At 34.2% G+C, this 12,999-nt stretch overlaps 1 long non-coding RNA gene across 1 annotated transcript in view; it reads left to right on the top strand.

Annotated features, from left to right (window-relative positions):
* LOC306646543 overlaps nucleotides 1–12,999 on the top strand; it is a 402,794-nt gene that overhangs the window by 180,120 nt on the left and 209,675 nt on the right. The gene's annotated exons all lie outside the window — the stretch shown is intronic.

Genomic DNA, 12,999 nt, shown 5'->3' with positions numbered 1-12,999 from the left:
TTACTTTGTTTCATCATTAATTCAAAAATCAAGTCTCATCTGAGACGCAAGGCCAAACGCTTGCAGTTATGAGCCTGTAAGATCAAAACAAACTATCTGCTTCCAATATACAATGGTGACACAGAGTACACATTCCCATTCCAAAAGGAAGAAATGGGTAAGTAGAAAAGAATAGTTGACTCAAAGCAATATTGAAGTCCAGAAGGGCAGTTATTAAATCCAAAAGTTCCAAGTTTGGCTTCTTGTACACACAACCTCAAGATCTTGGGCTGTCCTGCTTCTATAGCTTTTCTCCTTTCTGACCAAATAGCTGCTGTCTGGTTCTGCACACTGATGTTGTCGACTTTCCTGGGATAACACAGGGCTGGTCAGTCTGCCTCTCTGGGGTTCCCACAGTGGCTTTCCACTGGTAGTTTCACTAGGTCTCACCCCATTGGACACTATATATAGGTGCTCTAATCCTACAGAAAACTTGTCTGGCTTCCCAAGCACTCATTTGAGTTCTTGTTAGAAGCCACCAGGGCACTGTGACTCTAGGATTCTGCATGTCTGCAAAACCAGCATCACATGTTTGCCAAGGTCTGCCGAAAAAGAGGAAATATCCAGTGTTCACATTTCCCCATTTGATTTTATTTTATTGTTATTATTTGTGTGAATCAGATGTTTTATGCAAAAGGGTAATGAAAACAATCTGACTGGTGTACTAAGTACAGCCTGTGGGGTGGCAGGGAAAGAAGCAGGGAGACCAGTGGGGAGTTATTGCAGTTATCCAGAGAGAAGTACAGAGGCTCACAGTGGGATGGTAGCTGTGGAGGTGGTGATAAATGCCTCATTTCTAGATATAGCTATTTCCTAAATTATTTTTATTTTAATTTATAAATGTGTTTTGACAGTGATTTAAAAATTAGGGATTTGGATGCAGGGTGTAAGAAAGAATTAAGGGTGACTATAAGATGTTTGGATTGAACAGGTTGATAGGGTTGACAGATTTGCAAGGGATGAATAATGAAGTTTTTGCACATTAGATAGAAATTGGACAATGTCAAGCCTGGACATGAAATTAAAGTCATCAGCATATTGTTGATTGTATTGAGATATAATACTGAATGAAATCACCAAATTGAAAACAGTAGATGTCTAAGGATATATCCCCGGAACACTCTAAGGTTTTGAACTTTCTGTTAAGAGGAAGAAGCAGCAGAAGATACTGAGAACTGAACAATGAAACAATTGCTCTGCAAACCAAATGGAGAAAGTGCCATATAAAAGAGGCAGTCATCCATCCCTTCAAAATCTGTTATCAAATCAACTCAAATGAGGCTGCAATATAGGACAAAATTATTTGTTCACTCACATGATTATTTTCAAAAATATTTATTGCATACTTAACTATATTTCAGCCACTGTATTACACATAATAGGTAAAGATGATTAAAAAAAAAAGGGCACAGTTTCTACCTGTAGGAATCTTATTTTTCAGTGCTCTCATTGTTTTACTTATGAAATGGGTCTTCACTGTGCCCTACCAGATGTTATTGATGTTATTGTGGGAATTAAGTAATATCACACAAGGATGTGAAAAAATATTCCCTAAAACTATTTTGTGAAATACCATCCTTGGGGGAAATATCAATTTAGTTATGGTAAAAGATGAAACCAAAAGGTTATGTTTAATTGACAAAAAAAAAAAAATCTTTAAGTCTTAGGCTTAGGATAAGGAAGAATGACATCTCTGAAAAGGACTTTGGGAAGTGGGTGAGAGATCAAAGTAGGAGGAAGTGGGTAGAAGATAAACTCATGCATTAGAGAAATTACAAAAGAAGGAAGCCTGAGTGCTCTGTGGTTGAAACAAGACAGGAGAAATGGAAAGCACTAAGGGGTAATTGCAAGTGGATTCTTTTTAAGCTATAGAATTGTATTAACTAACATAAGATGCAAAGGGACAGAGGCAAGTTCTCTAAAATATCATAAAAATTAAGAAGAAAATAAAGTACTCTCCTAAACCATAGAATGGGGTTCAGTTCAACCACACAAAAACTTCAAGAACCAAAAGCTCTGAGCTTATGTCTGGGTGAAGAAGATAGAGAACTAGGCAGAAAATAAAAATTTGGTAAATGGCAACAACAGTTTCCTCCTCCCTCGTCCAAAATATTCAAAATGTTGGCAGTAGCTTGTTTTTACATTCTTTGTAATTGTATATTTTTATTTTGCAGAAATAAGTCCATATTACATTTGCATTAAGAAAAACAGTATTGAAAACTTTATTGGAAGAGAAATAAAACCTAGCCATATACATTATATCTAGTCCTCATGGAGCCAGTTTGAAAGGAAGAATAAATATAACTGGTACAATCACCTTGAATGAAATTTTCTAACATGAAAGATATCCCAATGCCTTCCAGGCACAGTGTTGCCACCAGCACTGTGGTATCACTTAATCGGGTGATCTGTTATCATCTAATTATATCTAATTCTAAGCACTTGCGTGTATTTGTAAATATAATCACAATTTCCCCCTCTGTGTGTTCCAACAACCTTAATTTTTTAAAGGTCTTTTTGGGTAAATCATGTCTATATGCAAAGCATAGTACTTAAGGCAAGTGGTATATAGAAGCATATCATTTTAAAAATCCTCTGAAGGAATCTTTAAAATATATTGATAATACTTTTGAAAAGATCATTCCATTTAATTAAAAAACATTTGTGTTGAACTGTGTTGAATGCTGGGAATCCAAAATAAATAAGACAAGGAAATTGCCTGGAAGTGGATGGTTGAGAATAATTAATTTGATCCATGAGCTCACGAAAGTCGTTCTGAAATAGGAGCTCTTTTAATCTGAAGACTAATAGAGTTTCAAAATGAAGAAGCCCATTTTGAATAAGAATCAAACTTGATTCTTCCTGGGAAGAGTTGGAAAGAGGAGATCAGCATATGAAATGAATAAATTTAATCAAAAGAGGAAAAAAATCAAAGACCCTTGTGTGTTATACTAAGGAGTTGATGAGTCTGTTTAACAAATGGTCAGGAGATCATTTGGGAGGCCACCTGTTGTGTGATCTGGAGGAAGATATTATTATACAACAAGATGACAAATGACCATCACGAGCCTCAAAATAAAGCAATAAGATATGTAGAAAGAGTACACTCTAGGAATGAAAGTATAAAATTTGAGCAACATTGTGCATGACAGAGTGGCCCTTAAAAAAGGAGAAGATACAGGAAAATAGGAATTTTGTAATATGGGACTTCAGAAAGGGGTGAAGCACTGGGGGATTCTGGGTAGAAAAAGATGCTTTAGAGGACAAGCTATGTAAATAGGATTGAGAAAACCTTCAAAATTTAATCAGAGGAATATGTAAGGAAGAAAAGGGGAATGTGAAGTGGCAGATTTCGTGGAATTTAAGAAATTTAAAAGACTAAATAGTAATTCATAACATTATTTTTAAGTTGTGTGTGTGTCTGTGTGTGTTTGTGAGAGAGAGAGGGAGAGAGTGTGTGTGTGTGTGTGTGTTTATGAATCAGGGTTAAGAAAAGGCATCAAGGGGGAAAAAACAACGAATTTCTTTTTTATTTTATATGAATAATGCATAAAAATTTCTTCAAAAGAGCGGCACCATACACATTTTATTGAGTACCCATTATGTCACAGTGTATACACTGTGCTGCCAGAGACATAAACTTGAGTAAAGTATTATATCTACTCTTAAGAAACTTAGTTTTGAGGTTATCAGATCAAAAACCAGTTACACTGCTACATTATTCTCAGTGATATGAAGATTTTAATAAACCAGAATTCTGTGGCATGAATTCATTCAATTAGTAGAGTATATCAATGAGGCAGTTAATTTCCTCATTGTTATTAATTAGCTTAACTGCATCTTGTGACCAAATGTACTTCTATAATTTAATATAATCTTATCTATGGAAAAAGATGGAATATATGGCCCATGTGTGACCAAAATCATATATTCCTGTTTCCATTATGAGAAAAGCAACTTAAAGTAAATATCACATAGCTGTGGTGTAAAGGATGATGTTAATGGAATAGAAGCCATTTCTATGATTTGAATGAATGCTCCAAAGTTCATCCCCAAGGCAAGTGTTGGGAGGTGGCCCCAAATAAAGGATGATTAGGCCATTAAGGCATTAGTGGATTAATGTTGTTATTGCAGGAGTGGATTAATTATTTTAAGAGTGGTCTTGTTATGAAGTGAGTTTAGCTCTCTTGCATGCTCTTTCATCATGTGATGCCTTTTGAAATCTTATGATGCAGCAAAAAATTCCTCACCAGATGTGGCCCATGGATCTTGACTCCCCAGCCTCTTCAATGGTAAGAAATACTATTTTTTTCTTTATAAATTATCCTATCTATGGTATTCTTTTAGAGCAATAGAAATTGTCTAATACAGTCATTCATTTATGGACTACTGTTTTATATGCTTTATGTATATTTCCTCTATTTATTTTTCCTCTAATTCTTAAATAGCCCTTATGTAATTCAATGACATAAGTCATATAATGTTGGGGATGATGTGATGCAGGCTGAATTTAAAACCAGGCAGTTGAGCTCTGGATGATATATTTTTAACCAATATAGTACATTAGCTCTCAAATTCAGAAAAGATAATATGTAATAAAATGTTATTGATAATAAAGAAGCACAGGTGAAGAACAAAAAATAATGCTTAGAATTTCTTGACTGTCTTATTGAATGTGAAAATTATTCTGTGTGGTGGTGCAATTATTTCTTATTGCTTAGGTGGTCCTTCCAGCTCAGGTGGAAGAGCGTGTGGTTGGAGTAAATATGCATGAGCTATTTTACTGTGAAATTCTAGAACTTCATAGATTCTTGTTTCAGTTTTAAGACCTCTTCAGGGACATTCCTGGGAGAAACAGAAGATAGACACTAGAAGGCTACATTTACTCAAAGGTAGACACGGTCTCTGCCAGTAGTTCTCAAACTTTATATGCACTAATAAGCACCTCAAGGGCCTATTAAAACTGCACTGGGCCTCATTCCAGACGTACTGGACTGGATCTGAAACAGAATTTACATTTGAACTTCCAATTAATTCCCAGGTGATGCTGATGCTTCACCTGGTTCAAGGACCGTACTTTAAGAATCAATGGATTCTGCAATTCATTTGACCTTAGTTATGCTCACAAAAATAAGTATGCTAGTCATCATCAGAGTTCCCATCTTGCAGCCTAGATCCGTTGACTGTTTGATCTACTGAATTCAAGAACAGATTGGGTCATCCCAGTCCAAAGGGTTCAAGTAACTACTGCCCAAAGTGTGACTGAGACAGCAGCAGGCACATTGGTCTTCCAGCAGGGGCAGCATCGCCAAGCGCCCTGCCCCCTCATTTCCTCCACCCCAGTGGAACAAGGAGATTTCTGTCAGATTCTGCTGTCTCTCCACCGTGCACCATAGCAACACCTGTCAGCCTGAGGAACTGTTTTCTGCAGTCATTTATGGCACCAGCAGGGATCAGTCAGGAATTCCAGCAACACCAGGAGAATGAAACAGACCAAAACAGCATTGCAAGGACTCTATAAATCTGAATTCTTGTTGAAACCAAAACCCACAAAAGGAAGTCAGAATCTACCCAGCTAAAATTAAACAAGGCAGCTTCCAGTGAAAACAGATTTAAGTAGGATTAAAAATCTCCTAATATAATAATTAAAATGTCCATAATATACCAAAGACCAGGAGAACCATAATCAAACCAGAAAAAACAATTAAGGGATGTCAATATTAAATTCAATAGCTGTTGAATTTTCTGACAAGAATTTGAAATAACTGTCACCAAAACACTTCAGAAATCAACTACAGATGACAAAATAGAAAATACCAGCAATGAAACAGAAGTTATGACAAACATGGAAATTATATAACTACAAAATATAGCAAGCAAGGATAAAAAGTACTGCTGAATTTTCTCAGTATAGTAGAAAAAACAGGTAAAATCAGTGAGCTTAAAAAATTTACTCAATTTATTCATTCTGAACAATAATTATAAAATAGACTAAAAAATGAAGAGTCTTAGATTATGTGAAACAATAATAAATGATTTAACATTTATATCATCAGAGTCCCAGAAAAGATGAAAGGCTATGAAACTGAAAAAAATATTCAAAAAATTACTAAATGAAACTTTTCCAAATCTTGCCAGACATAAACATACAGATATATATAAAAAAAATCAAAACAAAAAAACAAACTAAATCAACTCCAAGTAGAATAGATCTGAGGAAATCTACGAAGGCCCATGATAATTAAATTTCAGAAAACTAAGGACAAATATCCCTTTATCTTTGTTGCCTTTACAGTAAAATTGTGTTAAGTATTTTCTCAACATATGACGAGCATTGTATTAGATAGTTTTGTATCTTTTGTGTCTACCATAAATTTAATTCAAGAAAATCTGTAGGCTCTTTTTTTATTCTCTTGTTTCCTTTGTTGTGCAGAAGTTTATTAATTTAATGGCATCCTGCTTGTTGATTCTTGGTTTTATTTCTTTAGTGTCTGTCTTTTGAGGAAGTTGATGCCTTCACCAACGTATTAGAGTGTTGATCCCAAGATTTCTCCTATGTTTTCTCCAAGGAGTTGTAGTGTTTTGGGTCTATTTCCCAGGTCTTTGGCCCACATTGAGTAAATATGTGTGCATGATGAGAGATATAGACCTAGTTTCATTTTTCTATATATGTATATTCAGTTTTCTCAGCACTGTTTAAAAGGTTATCTTTTTCCAGTATATGTATTTGGAATCTTTGTCAAAGATTCAGTAACTGTATCTTTCTATGTAGATTTGTCTCGTGTCTTCTATTCCATTAGTCTTCATGTCTGTTTTTATGCCAATATTACACTTTTTTTTTTTTTTTACCATAGCTCTGTAGTAAGTTTGAGATCAGGTATTGTGATGCCTCCAGTCTTGTTTTTCAAGTAGCAGGATACAAGATCAACATACAAAATGAACAGCTTTCCTTTACTCCAATAATGAATCTTCTGAGAAAGTAATCAGGGAAACAATTCATTCACAATAGACTAAAAAAATCTTTGGAATAAATTAAACCAAGGAGGTAAAAGATCTCTACAATGGAAATTATGGAACAATGAAGAAAGAAAGAAAAGATCTTAAAGATAGAAAGACCTACCATGTTCTTGGATAGGCAGAATTAATATTGTCAAACTGGTCATATTACCAAAAACAGTCTTCAGATTCAATACAATTCCCATCAAAATACCAATGTATTTTTTTTCTTCATAGAACTAGAAAAAGCAGTCCTAAAATTCATATGGAAGAATAAAAGACCCAGAATATACAAAGAAATACTGAGCAAAAGTCTTAGGTATCAGGGGTGTTTTCCTTAACCTCATAAAGTGAAACCTATAGTTAACAGCATAATTAAATGGCAAGAGACTAAATATTTTCCCTCTAACACAGGAATAAGGCAAGGATGTCTGCTGTCAATTCTCTTATTTGGCATAATACTGAAAGTTCTAACTATAGAAATAAGACTAAAAAAAGAAATTAAAGGTTTTAACATTGGAAAAAAATTATTTTAGATTACATAACTATTTACTTAGAAGGCTGGAGAGATAGCTCAGTTGGTAAAGTGCTTGCCTTATAAGCACAGGGTCCTGGGTTTGATCCCCAAACAGCAAAAAAAAATAAAAAAAATAAAAAAAGGAAAAACAAAACAAAACAAAACTGTTTACTTAGAAAACTCCAAGAAGTCTACAAATTATATCCTAGAACTAATAAGTAAGTTCATTAAAGTTGCAGGATTCAAGATGAACACATGAAAATTAATTACATTTATGTATGGTGTATTAATTATATTTATGTATGCTGATAACAAGTAGGCAGAAACCAAAATAAAAATACAATAATATCATATACAATTGTTCCCCCAAATTAAATCCTTAAGGTATAAAGTTAACAAAATGTGTATAGAATCTATATGATGAAAATTATCAAGTGGTGTTGAAAGAAATCAGACACCTTACATCTTTGAGAGAAATACTATGTTTTTAGTTTGGAAGACTCAATATAATAAAAATTTAAAATCTCCTGAAATTGATCTATAGATTTGATACAATTTCTATAAAAAGTCTCAGCAAGTTCCTTTATAGACATAGACAAGCTTATTCTAAAATTTATATGAAAAAGAAATGTTCTAGAATAAGCAAAACAAATTTGGAAAAGAAAAAATAAATAATTCTCTTTCCAGTGTTAAGACTCGTAATGTAGCTGAAGTAATTATAACAGTGCAGTATTGGAGGAGGAGTAGATACATAGATCAGTGAAAATTAAAGAACACAGAAATAGACCCTCACATAATTCTTTCACAAAGGAGCACAAGTTCATAAAAGGTGTTGGAACAATTGGATACTTTAGAAAAACGGATCTCCAGCTAGACCTCCTCTCATATGAAAGGTAACTAAAGATGGATCATGTATGTACATGGAATGCATAAGCCCAATAAGAACATAGAACAAATTTTAGGGATCTAGAAATAGGCAGAGGTTATAGATTTGAAAGTAACAACACAATCCATAAGAGAAAAAAATTGACTAAATTTTACTTCATCAAAAATTTAAAAATTTACTCTGTGAAAAACACTGTTAAAAGGACCCAAAAAACATGTAGACTGAGAAAAAAACATTTGCAAATCATATATCTGACAAAAGGTCTTGTAACTAGACTCTGTAAAGAAATCTCAAAATGCAACAGTAAAAAAGCTCAAAACAACAGCCAATCCCCCTCAATTGATGTAGTTAGAAAATGCCCCCCAAATATAGATATTTTACTGAGTTTGTACATACAACAAATGAACACATTAGAAGATTTTCAACATAATTAGCCAACAGAGAAATAAAAATTAAAACAACAGTGAGACATTACTATACACTTTTTGTAATAACTAAAATTAATAACATCAAATATTGGCAAGGCTAGAGAAACTGGGTCACTTATGTATTGCTGGTTCAAATATCAGATTGCATGATTACTTTGGAAAGTAGTTTGTTCCTTTCATAACTAAAAATGATCTTATGGTACAAGCAAGCAATTGCTCACTTGGGATTTATCCAAAAGAAATGAAAACTTATTTTCTTTTAAGAACTTTTATGAATGTTTCTAGCAACTTTATTTATAATAGCACAAAACTGGAAACTATCTAGATTGTACTTCTTAAAGTAAGTGGTCAAACACACTGTGGTATGTTCATATCATGAAATATTAATCAGTAATGAAAAAGTAATGAGATATTAATGCACCTTGAAGAAACCTCAAGGAAATGGTGTTAAGTGAAAAGGAGCAATCTTAAAAGGATATATAACTGCATTATTCCATTTATATAACATTTGTGAAATAACCTAACTATAATTATGGAACAAATTAATGGTTGCCAGGGTTAGGTATGATGAAGGAGAATATTGTTGCTTTTCTTGTGGTGATAGTAGAGCTGAGCATCTTTATTGTGATGGTGATCATGTAAAAGTACACTTGTGACAGGATTGTAGAGCTATTTACACACAGACGCAAATGCATGCATATGTAACTGATAAATTTGAGTCTGTTCTTTGGATGATGTAAATGTTAATTTCTTGGTTTTGACGTTGTGCTCTGTCTTGAGATGTTGTCAGAGGGAGTGGCTCAGGAAGGAGAATATGAGATTTGTTGCATACATTTCTTTGCAAACTCTGGTGTATCTATTTCATCTCAAAACAAATGTATTTTCATTTTATTTGTTGTTCTTAAATTTGTGACTGGAACTGATGGGTGATCACAAATTTCATCCTGTTAATTTTTAACACAACTGATGTTTTTTAGTCCTGGGTCCTAAAGCACTCTTATAAAACATACAAAATCTTTATAGGTCATAGTGAGCAGGTGACCAAAGACTTACATTAAAAAGAAATTCTTACCAGAATACTAACATACTATAATACTTTTATTTCCATTTTTCACCAAGACTTATTATAAGATGGGGGGGACAAACATTGATATGGAAATGAAAGAGAAAAAAATGTAAAGGACAAGAAAAAAACTAATACTGAGATGAACCTTTTTGAAATAATGTCCCAAATCTTTGGATGTGGGGAAATATTTCCTTTTCATCTGAGTGAAGTAAAAGTTTATGTATCCACATGACCATTTTATTTTAAAATACATTTTAATTATTGTATTTTTATTGCTTATCCAAAAGTCTTTGGATTCTGTATTAATACTTAGTAATAGTCAAATTTCTGAATAAAAATAAATGAAAAATTCTAAGAAAAAATTGGAACCCAGAAAAAATAAATACATTTTTGAAGAGATAGGAGGTAAATATAGGTGGTAGTAATAGGCCTGCGTTAAACTTCTAAGTTTTTTTCTGATTCTTAATTGATCAGCTGCCTTTTGAATCTTAATATTCATTCTTTTCTCTCTTCTTAGAGGGAAGGGACTTAGACTAGAGGTCAAAAAAAAAAAAAAAAATACAACTCCAGCTCTGCATTAACTGTGTTATCATTGATTCATTAGCATCAGCTTCTTTATCAGTTTCAATTTGAAAGCAAAGATGGCCCAAGATAGCATTTTGTAACAGTGTAAAAACTTGGGAGCATTTTTAATAACAGAGTCTCTGCTTCTTCCAAAGTGAGGAGTGTGAAGGTAAAAAGAAGTGACAACAGTGGACACATTCAGATGAAATCAAAGAAAAGGATTTTAATAGGAGACCTTTGGGAGCCCAAGGAGGAATCTGTTTGGCAGTGAAATTCTACTTATCTCTCATGGTAGGAATATGTGGCAAAGGCATCCCAAAGCCTGCAACGTGACCTCTTCATAAATATTTTCTGAGACTTGCTGAGATAAGATACAAAAAAGGGGCACATTATTGAAAAACACATTTAGAAAAAATAACAGTTAAGATATGGCTTTGAAAATATGATTAAGAAATAAAAATATGAAGAAGAGTAGGAGAACATGAAATAAATGCACTATATTACATGTTCTGAACCTGAATCTTAATTGATGTTGTGTATAGAGTACTTAAGTTGGCCATCAGTTATCTATTCCTCTTGTAGCTCATTGCTTTTATTGGCTTTGAACTCTTTGGGATTTGAAAATTCTCCTTTAAGAAGTCACTAACTGCAGTGGGTAAGAAACCACCACATTTATAGGTACACATTAACTAGAAGTGGCAAAACACTAGACCAGACCTTAATGAATGGTAAATGATGAGCTATGAAATATGCTGTGGTAAAGAATTTAGTGCAAGGAGCAGTTTCAGGGTAAGGCATAGAGATATTTTGTGAGTCAAAGCCACCAACTAACAAAATAGCTCCTGTGTACTGCAGCTCTAGTGAGAGAATCAAGAATCTCCAGCCTCACAGATGAGCAGCACTATAAGGTAGGTGGTATATGGCCTGACGGGGCCAGGACCCAGAATTGGGCCAATGGTGCAGAATGGCTGACACAATTTGCTGGGTAGAAGAGATCACAGCCATCATCTCTGAAAACCCAGATAGTAATTTACTAAAATAGACCATTTAGAGAAATGGAACTAGGATAGGCCATTTCCCAGAAATGGATAGCATGGCCTTTCTCGGTGTGGTTTTGCACATGAATAGCCTGAAAAGTTAGAGAATGATGGAGGAAAAGCTCGAAAAAGCCAGAAGTTCATGGAAATTGAAAGACAGATGATGGGGAAAAGATTTGAGAATCTTAATGTTTAACAGAGGCAGCAAGGGCAGTTGAAGCAATCCCAAGGCTTGCGGGCATGTAGCATGTGGAATTTTTTTGTTTTAATTAATAAGGAGTTTAAAAAATGAAATGAAATCAGTTACCTTATATAATTTTGCTGCATAGAAAGTCATTTAGAGGTGGTTAAATTATCCCAATGCCACATCGGGATAGACAGTAACCTCCTCTGTGTCTTTGCGGACATCTTCCTTGTGCCAGACCCTGCCCCGTGGTCCTGTGACAAGTTTGAGGAAAAGAGATGATGCAAAATATTTCATCCACATAATGTTTTTTTCTTTCCTGGTAGATATGAGAGATTTTTGTTGGAAAGCACTGTTCAGAGGTCCAAAGATTCAATATAGATTTCTCACTGGAGAATGAGAAAACTTATTGCTGATTTATCATACTTCCACATGGCCATCCCTAATCTTGTTCAATTTGTTCCTTCTGTATGGCATGACATTGTCTTCCTCCCCTTGTTCAAATTCTCCTTAGCCTTCAATGCCTCCTTCAATCATCTCTTTTCTCTTATGAAGCCAGCTTCAATTTTCTTCCTTTCTCTATTCAAGAAATAAATTATACTTTCTCATAATCAATTAATACCTTATTAATACAGGCATATATTTGCTTTTATTATTATATTTTATTTTTGCATGGTTATTTTCCCTTCAACACATAAAAATAAGCTCTGGCATTGAAATAGAGTTTAAAATCATGACAGGGCTGTTTCTTAGGTGCATCAGCTAAGACAAATCACTTACAAACATTTTTATGCCTCTGAATCTTTAAGTATTGTGCAGTAATAAATATTAAAATAATCATAATAATGAATACTACATATTGATTATTGGAAGTGATATTGCCATTTATCGGTGATGAGTTCTGCATCCTCAAATGTTGAAATTTGAACATTAGAGAAGCACACCAAGGCAAGCATCTTAAGCAGGTTTTATTTAAAGGTAATACAGATTTCTCCTGGGAGGGAGAAGGGGGCCATGGCTGATGTTCTAGAGTCCCAAGAAGTGACCCTTTTATAGATTAGGGTCTTCTTTGCTCTGTTTTCTCCCTGCTTCTCTCTCCTTCCTGCCTATGTGACTAGGCGCAGGAGTTGCCAGTGACATAGCAAAAAAGGTGAGCAGCAAATGGCAGGGGGAGGGCCAAATGGAGATTCAGGTAGGGGCCCAGGGGACATTAATTAGCAATTCCCTGCCTGAAGCATTTTGGGAGGGTTAGTTAGGCAGGTAACCTTGGTGATCAAAAGGG

Source organism: Sciurus vulgaris, assembly GCF_902686455.1.
Source record: "Sciurus vulgaris genome assembly, chromosome: 16".
NCBI lineage: Eukaryota > Metazoa > Chordata > Mammalia > Rodentia > Sciuridae > Sciurus > Sciurus vulgaris.
This window is presented reverse-complemented; position numbering and strand designations above follow the sequence as displayed.